Genomic DNA, 9,279 nt, shown 5'->3' on the forward strand with positions numbered 1-9,279 from the left:
TCCTGCTGCATCTAACAAATGTGGAAAAACAAAGAGATTAGATTAATTCACTGGCTTATACTTATAGGATAATATTGGACTATAAATGAAATATTACACCAAATAAATAAGTAAACACATGTATATTCATTCACTGGCCATTCATTTAGAAAATGTAACTCCAAAAAGACAAGTAACACTATTTAGCATTTTGGCTAATCATTCCTGTTGGCTAAGCTAACACTGTGATGCAGTTCCACCAAACACAAAAGTAATATATAAAAAGGATAATATTGTACTATCAATAAATAATATTACACCAAATAAATAAGTAAACACATGTATATATTCATTCACTGGCCATTCATTTAGAAAATGTAACTCCAAAAAGACAAGTAAAACTATTTAGCATTTTGCCTAATCATTCCTGTAGCTTCTTGGCTAAGCTAGCAGTGTGACGCAGTTCCACCAAACACATAAGTAATATATAAAAACAGAGAGATTACATACCTTTCCCGTGGTGGAAGTTCAACATCCGAGTCACTACTGCCCGGATCCAGGTCTGGCTGGAGGAGATCTTCATCATCCGACGAAGAGTCATTTGGTATGATCAAAGCCCCGCTATCGTCAGCTAGCATCTCTAGCACCTGCTCGCCTGGGTGGTGAAGCTCTCCCTTCTGGCTGCGTAATGCGTAATGGAGCGGGCGTAGTTTATACTACGCAGGATCATATCTTTGGAATCCATTGGTCGATTTGGGTGATTGACACCTTTTCTGAACCGTTGGAGCCAATAGAATCGAGTGACAGTTAGTAAATCCCGCTAAACACTTACGTCAAGTAGAGAGAGGTTTGCGTAAACAGCACGTGAGACAACATTAGCTCGGGACTGCAAAACTTTATACCTACTCTGCTGCCATGAATGTAATGATAGATTATCAGGAACAATTCTAAAGTAACTAAGAGACATTGGATTAACCTTAAGCAGCGTTTTTATTCCCTTGAACAAGAGCTTTGATCACAAAACAGCAACGGTAAGACATACTTATTGTTATGGTTTTGAAAACTGTTGTTTTTTTTCTTCTCTGTTCTGGCTGATAGCTCAGTGAGTTTGTGTCCTACAGTGATGATACTTATAACAAAAATAATCTGTGGAGTATCAGCTTTCAGATGATATGTAGTTTGTGCAGAAAACATTAAGTTTTAAAGGTCGTTTTTGCTAGTTAGCACCGGAAGTAGCATCTGCCCGTTTTAGCTAAGGGCTAATGCTAACGCTTCTTGTGAGACTTTTGTTTTGTTTCGGTAAAAATAGTTCTTATCGTCAGTTAGCTGAGATTCTTCTCTTTAATCTGGTATAACACATTAATAGGTTTTTAAATATTAAGATGCTCTGAGACACAGTGTCGTGGAAAAAAAAAACAGGGTCCCCGCCGGCTTAACAGGTTAACCGTGGCGTGCGGTGCAGTGGGTTGTGCAGACGTTCTGCCCTTGACTGTTTGTTTACTCAATAAACGCATCTCCTCTTGATATTAGGCCATGTATGTTCCATACCAGTGGAGTTTGCTTTTTGTTGTTGTGTTTATTGATCAAAAAGCAAACCTTCAATACAGCTGTTATGTGGTCAAGGTAAGTAAAGTAATAATTGAAGCTGTGTATTGGTTAATATTAGCGTATGACTTAAAATGAAAACACAACAGCATTTCACAAAACGCCGCAGCATTTCAGAAAACACCACAGCATTTCACATTGGACGGAAAGGGTATTCCGTAGGGAGAACACTTCTTGTTTATGATTGGACAGAGCCAGCCAGACAGCACTGCTGTGATTGGTTGTTTTTGCTGCCAGTGAAGAAATGACGCTTCGTGATTGGTCAACGTCCGACAGCGCAATATGTCCCAACCGGTCCCTCCCAACACATCAGCCGTTAGCACACACTCAGAGCTCACAGCTCCTCATATCTGTTCAGAAACTGGACAAAAGTTAAATATGTACAAACCACAGATGGCGAATACAGTCGCTGCTTTATTTATGTCTGTATGACGTTGTTGTGAGTGTGGACGGAGCAGCTACAGGTTAGTTTAGCCTGATGGATCCGATTCCATTCTGAAAACACGCATTTTAAAAGCTTTTCGCCTGCCGTCTTGTCTGCAGACTTGTCAAAGCATTAATTCATGGTTTTTACCAACCGTTATCAGTATTAGTTACTTCGGCATCACTTTGAAACGTGTATTACAATTAAATCACTGTCAAATATGTTCATTTTGTTGTAGTTGGTATCTCCTATAGGATTTACATGGAGATACTTCCCGCCCCCTCTCCAGCGCGTCTTGTTTGAATGACAGGAGCAAACACAGCTGACAGCCGCGGTGAAACTCAAGCGATTAGAGCGATGCGAATATTGGGTAAGGCAAGGCAAGTTTATTTATAGAGCACTTTTCAACTCAAGGCAATTCAAAGTGCTTTACAAAAAAAAAATGAAAGACATTAAGCATTAAAAAAGAAAAGCTAATCAAATAAACATTAAGGAAAAATACATGGATAAAAGTTACAGTGCAGTCTAAAATATAAATAGTTCAATTAAACATTACAAGAAAAAGTACATGGATAAAAGTTACAGTGCAGTTTAAGATATGAATAGTTCAATTAAAAGCAGCGACAAAAAGAAAAGTCTTCAGCCTGGATTTAAAAGTAGTCAGAGTTGCAGCGGACCTGCAGGTTTCTGGGAGTTTGTTCCAGATATTTGGAGCATAATAACTGAACGCTGCTCCTCCATGTTTAGTTCTGACTCTGGGGACAGAAAGCTGACCAGTCCCTGAAGACCTGAGAGATCTGGATGGTTCATAGTTTAGCAGGAGGTCAGTAATGTATTTTGGGCCTAAACCATTCAGTGCTTTATAAACCAGCAGCAGTATTTTTGAAATCTATTCTTTGACACACAGGAAGCCAGTGTAAAGACTTCAGAACAGGAGTGATGTGATCCACTTTCTTAGTGTTAGTGAGGACTCGAGCAGCGGCGTTCTGAATCAGCTGCAGCTTTCTAATAGATTTTTTAGTGAGACCTGTGAATACACCATTGCAGTAGTCGAGTCTACTGAAGATAAAGGCATGGACAAGTTTTTCCAAATCCTGCTGTGACATTAGTCTTTTAATCCTAGATATGTTCTTTAGGTGATAGTAGGCTGATTTAGTAACTGGATAGTCTACCATAGTATTTACATGGAGATAAGCCCCTTAAAAACCATGAATTAATAAAGCATTAATTCTGTGTTTACTCCTGTGATTCAAAAAAGACGCTGGAGAGGGGGCGGGCCGGATCTCCATGTAAATCCTATCGGAATCGGATCGATCAGGCTAAACTAACCTGTAGCTGCTCCGTCCAAACTCACAACAACATCATACAGACATAAATAAAGCAGCGACTGTATTCACCATGACATAGACAGTCTGTGTTTTGCATATCTTTAACTTTTGTCCAGTGTCTGAACAGATATGAGGAGCTGTGAGCTGTGAGTGTGTGCTAACAGCTAACGGCTGATGTGTTGGTCCAATCACGAAGTCATTTCTTGATTGGCAGCAAAAACAACCAATCACAGCAGTGCTTCTCTGGCTGGCTCTGTCCACAAACAATATCACAAACAATAAGTGTTCTCCCTAAGGAATACCCTTTCCGTCCAATGTGAAATGCTGCAGTGTTTTGTGAAATGCTGCGGTGTTTTGTGAAATGCTGTGGCGTTTTGTGAAATGCTGTGGTGTTTTGTGAAATGCTGCGGCGTTTTGTGAAATGCTGTTGTGTTTTCTGAAATGCTGTTGTGTTTTGTGAAATTCTGTTGTGTTTTCTGAAATGCTGTGGTTTCTTGCACTTCAGGGCCACCGTACCATAGAGATGTTTTTATTTTAAAGTAAATTGAGATGGAACATAGTAAAAACATGTAAATTCTAATGTCCTCCTAAAAAAAAACATTACTTATAGTGAAAACCACCCTTGAATGATGAGTTTAGTAGACTAAAAGCTTTAGGAATCCAAACTATAACATATAATAAGTACCCTGTATCAAGATTGATGCAAAACAAGTGAAATTTGACCTTTTTAAGAGAGGTTTAGAAAAATAAAGTCCACCTCACCTCTGGGTAATTTGGGAACCATCAGTTCCATTTGAACGTTTTCACTGTAAAAATCAATTTATTACTTTGTATTATCACTATAGGTATTCATTCCATCCAAATACAACTGTTGTGAAAAAATAAATAAAATAAAAATAAAACATACTCTGTTATCGTCTTAGGCCCCACGGACCCGTAATCGCGTCATTTTCAGGAAACAACGTCTAAGGAAGCTTAATATTTAATAAACTATGAATATTTTATATCCATAGAACGGGAAAAAAACTAAATTAACTGATCTTTTTCATTTATTTTTTCACAAAAAACACACAATGCTAACAGTGAGCCTCTGAATTAGCCCCGAGCGAAAAATGCTAACCTATTACTGCACCGAAAATCACTCCTAGCTCCCTTATTACTTATCCTAGCTCCACATCAAACACATTGTTTATGACCGCAAGGAGACACAGAATCTAACGGTGCCCACCTCAACACTAAAAGATACAAACTAGCGAGGTTACCAACAAAAACGTACATCAAAACAAGTGGCGCTAGGTATTAGCATTAGCACTGCACACACCAGTGTGCGTGTTCCAATGAAAAGCATACATATATATAAATAAAGTATAAAGTATAGGTCAACACATTTCAGTATAACACACCAATTGCGATATTACTCACGTTTGACCGTGGAGCAGGGTTTCTATGTACCGAGAAGTGGGTAGTTTAATGAGTCTGTTGACGACAAAACCTCCGCGCACACAGACAGCCAAGGCAAGCTACCTGAATTAAGTCTCTCCCTAAACCGGAAATACCGGAAATGTGACATCCGGTTTGTCATTCACAATAAAGTTTTTCAAAATAAAGGTACATTTAATATTAACGTATCAAATTGATTCAAATGTCTTACACAACACATGTATCGAGACAATAAATGAACTGTTTATATAGTCGATCAACACTGTGTATGTTACTCATTACAGGATAATCACATGGCACTAAATCAGACCGGCTGTTCTCCTCTGTTTACATCCTGCTGGTTTAAATTATGTGTTCTATAGGCTCTGTGCACAAGATTGAGTTGAGTAGTGAGCCAGTCGTTTTTTTTTTCGTGGTGAGATGTCTGCTGAGAGGTCCTTGTATACCTCGCTGACTTTGAGGACATCTGGGTCTGGCAGCTCCCCCCGCACGGCCTTGTAACGTGTACTCCTTTGAACACAGCTACATACAATTACTTAGGACAATATATATTACCTTACACCGTCAGCAACTGTAAACTGCTTTGGCATAGTGGAAATGAACACCATGTCACTCACTCTGCCTGGTTTCACACACTATTAATTACACAAAAGAATTGTCAATTTAATTGAAAAGGTCGTTGATGCAATATACTAAATCAGCTCTTGGCACAAAGGAAATACTCATTAAATCATGGATTGGCTGTGAACACATACTGTTCTATTGTATTGCATAGAAAGATGTGTTACTGTTGTGCTTGTAGTGGAAATACTATTTGTAGTCGTAGATAGAAAAACAAAGATGGAAAACATTTCACCATACATTGTTTAGGAGTTTTATATGTATTGGGTGTTTATGGTTAATGTGGGAAATTAATAAGCAGAGCTGTTGCTGGTAAATGTGTGTGCCATCATAATAGTAATGTGTATACAGCGTTTTGTGAATATCTGGAAAACTATATGCGAGTCATTTGAGACATGTAAATCGTCAAAAATGGTACATTCTCCGTTAGCTTACGTTCGCAATTTAACATGATATTGGATATGGGCTTAACTTGTCCTGGACTGGAATTTTCCCGATCTTTTCCCGAGGAGGTGTTTGCGAAAAAGCGCTTAAAATGCATGAATAACACAGATTTTTCAAAATGGCCGACTTTCTGGGGGGCGGGGCTAATGGAAGCTATTTTGAAATATGTCCGCAATTCCATCAGTAATGTCTGTGGCAAGATTGGGGTAGTTTGGAGAAACTATATGTGACTATCGCACAATAGGGGGCGCTACTGAGCTGGTGTACAAAAATGTAAAAAAAATGTGTACAGTCTGGAAAAAGACGTGGGTTGTGACGTGTGTTCCAAGTTTTGCGTCCGAAAGTCATTTTAGCGATTTTGTGGCATTTAAATCGTCAACATTGGTACATGTTCCGTTAGCTTACGAGCTCCCCGTTTGAGCAGTCGACTATTCATTCACAATTTAGCATCACATTGGATATGGGCTGATCTTGTCCTGGTTTGAAATTTTTCCGATCATTTTTCTAGGACAAGTATGCGAAAATGCGCTTAAAATGGACATATTTCAAAATGGCCGACTTCATGGGGGGCGGAGATAATGGAAGCCATTTTGAAATATGTCCGCATTTCCATGAGGAATCTCTGTGCCAAGTTTCGGGTAGTTCGAAGAAACTATATTTGACTACCGCACAATAGGGGGCGCTACTGAGACATATTTGCTAAAACGTCCGATTTTTTTCTACAGTCTGGAAAAGGTTGTGGGCTGTGACATGCGTTCCGAATTTAAAGGCCGTAACTCATTTTCTCCCCTACTTATGGCTCGGTACATTTTTTAACCCTTCGATTTCAAGAAAAAACTGAATAGGACACGCCCACATTTTTCATTGGTTGCGACCCTTTAAATCTCAGTTTATACTCACCCTGCCAGTATGTCTATGACAATATATATTTTTTTAGTCCATCGGTTCTTGAGATATAAATTAGTTGTGCCTATTCCCCAAGACACACTGAACCTATCCACCGAAATCTGTGATATTTGGATACATTTTGGATGAATTGTGAGCATTTATGTGTAGGCCACACCCTTTTGCTAATACGTTTTGATTGATGTCGGCCACATTTTTCCACACCTTGTGCTCATTTTGTACGGTAATGTGTCTGCCCCTCCATTGATGCTGTGCACTAAGTTTGGTTTGGAAAATCAAGAAATTGGAATTTAAGTTAATATTTCAATGTTTTTCACATTATGCTAATTAAAAAAAAATCAAAGTAGGCGGAGCTTCGGGATATGAGAGGATAATATGTAGAGCTGCTCCACCCGGATAAGTGTGCAAAATGTCAGGTCCGTCAGACTTACGCTGCGACTTTGTACATTTTTCGAAACACTGAATTTACACAGGTGGCGCTAGAGAGCAAGTTGAAACATGTTCTCCCATCGAATCCAGAATGTTAACATTTTCACCGGTCCTGGCGGCGTTGCCAAATGTCGCTACATGAATAGTGTCGTAACCCCCTCAAAAACAGGTCGAAAGTGCAGAACCGGTAACAGAAGAATAATAATACTGACGATTTCAATAGGTCTTTGCACTACGTGCTCAGGCCCTAATGAATTGAATGATGAATAAACAGTGAGGGGTATGAATACACTAGATATACACAGCAGCCTGTGAGCAGTATGAACAGTGTGTATTAGAGATGTTAAGATTCACCGATTCGCATCGGTGCACCGGCATAAACGTTCAAGATGCGAGTGCACCGGTTGAAAGAGTGCACATCGGCTACAGTTTGGGTTGAACCGGGTTGAACTCGCGATGCATCGATTGCGTAGCGTCTTTGCATCGGTAAAAAACCGATTCATTCATATAAAATCCCCTCGTCTTGTCAGCAGAGACGATCTTTGATATTTGCTTCGCCACTACGGAGGCCGAGAGTCTCGGTTATCAACACACACGGAAGTTGAGGAGAAAGAGAAACACAACGCACCGAAAAATACATAAAAATCAAACGTTTGGCAACACTTCTGATTGTTCAAGAAAGACGGTGTAATAGTACTTTATGCTATATAGTTGACCGCAGGTCATGGAGAGTAATAAGGTATCCGTAGACCTTTGTATGAGGTATCTTTATTACTTAACAGGTCGACTACAGCCATGATACATAGATCCGTCCAGATGCGGGCTTGCATACACAGTATCACTCCGCAGCCGCACCTCATCAGTAACGTCCTGATGGTATATGTGCGCGGCACTATATACTACAGACGGTCAACTTGAAAAATCGCTCGCAAATTGTTAACGATGCCGTAGTAGTACGAGGAACTTAGCGACGCACATAAAGAGGCGACATGGGGTCTGCGGCTGAAAAGAGAAACCTGAAAGTTAGACATATGAGTTAAATCACTCAGTGAGGTGTTCTGTCAGAGAGAGTGGTGTTTAGTTTACAGCAGCCTGTGACGGCCAATAATAATTTAAATGTCTTCCTCACTGTAAGCAGTTATGAAATACCTGTTTATGAAAGGTTATTCTTTATTGTTCATATAGAACCCACTGCTTTCTGCTCACTGGTGAGTTAGAATGAGTGTTAAGCACATCAGGCTGGCAGCTGGGCATTGCACTATGGTAGCTGTTATTTGCACATTGTTAATCATGAGCAATGCATCCTTACATTGTTTAACTGTGAGGTGTTATACAATTGTACTGTAGCCTACTCTGGAGAGCTTTTAAAGGTAAAAAAATAAACGGCATGATGGGATGTGCAGTACCGAATATGTAAAGCACTTTTTTGTTAATTTATGATTTGCTGCATATAAGGAATAAAACAAAAATCCTCTGTACCATATTGAAGTATCATTATTTTTGCATCGTGTTGAATCGCACCGAATCGCATAATGTTGAATCAAATCGTATCGAACTGTATCACAACAGGGGTGAATCGTATCGTATCGCATCGCCTGGTGTTTCAAATGTATCGTTAATGTATCGTATCGTGGCAACGTATCGAGATGCGCATCGCATCGGCCTCAGTGATGGAGATGCACATCCCTAGTGTGTATGAATACACTAGATATACACAGCAGCCTGTGAGCAGTATGAACAGTGTGTATGAATACACTAGATATACACAGCAGCCTGTGAGCAGTATGAACAGTGTGTATGAATACACTAGATATACACAGCAGCCTGTGAGCAGTATGAACAGTGTGTATGAATACACTAGATATACACAGCAGCCTGTGAGCAGTATGCACAGTGTGTATGAATACACTAGATATACACAGCAGCCTGTGAGCAGTATGAACAGTGTGTATGAATACACTACATATACACAGCAGCCTGTGAGCAGTATGAACAGTGTGTATGAATACACTAGATATACACAGCAGCCTGTGAGCAGTATGAACAGTGTGTATGAATACACTAGATATACACAGCAGCCTGTGAGCAGTATGAACAGTGTGT

This window comes from Pseudochaenichthys georgianus, chromosome 14 (assembly GCF_902827115.2).
Source record: "Pseudochaenichthys georgianus chromosome 14, fPseGeo1.2, whole genome shotgun sequence".
Lineage (NCBI taxonomy): Eukaryota > Metazoa > Chordata > Actinopteri > Perciformes > Channichthyidae > Pseudochaenichthys > Pseudochaenichthys georgianus.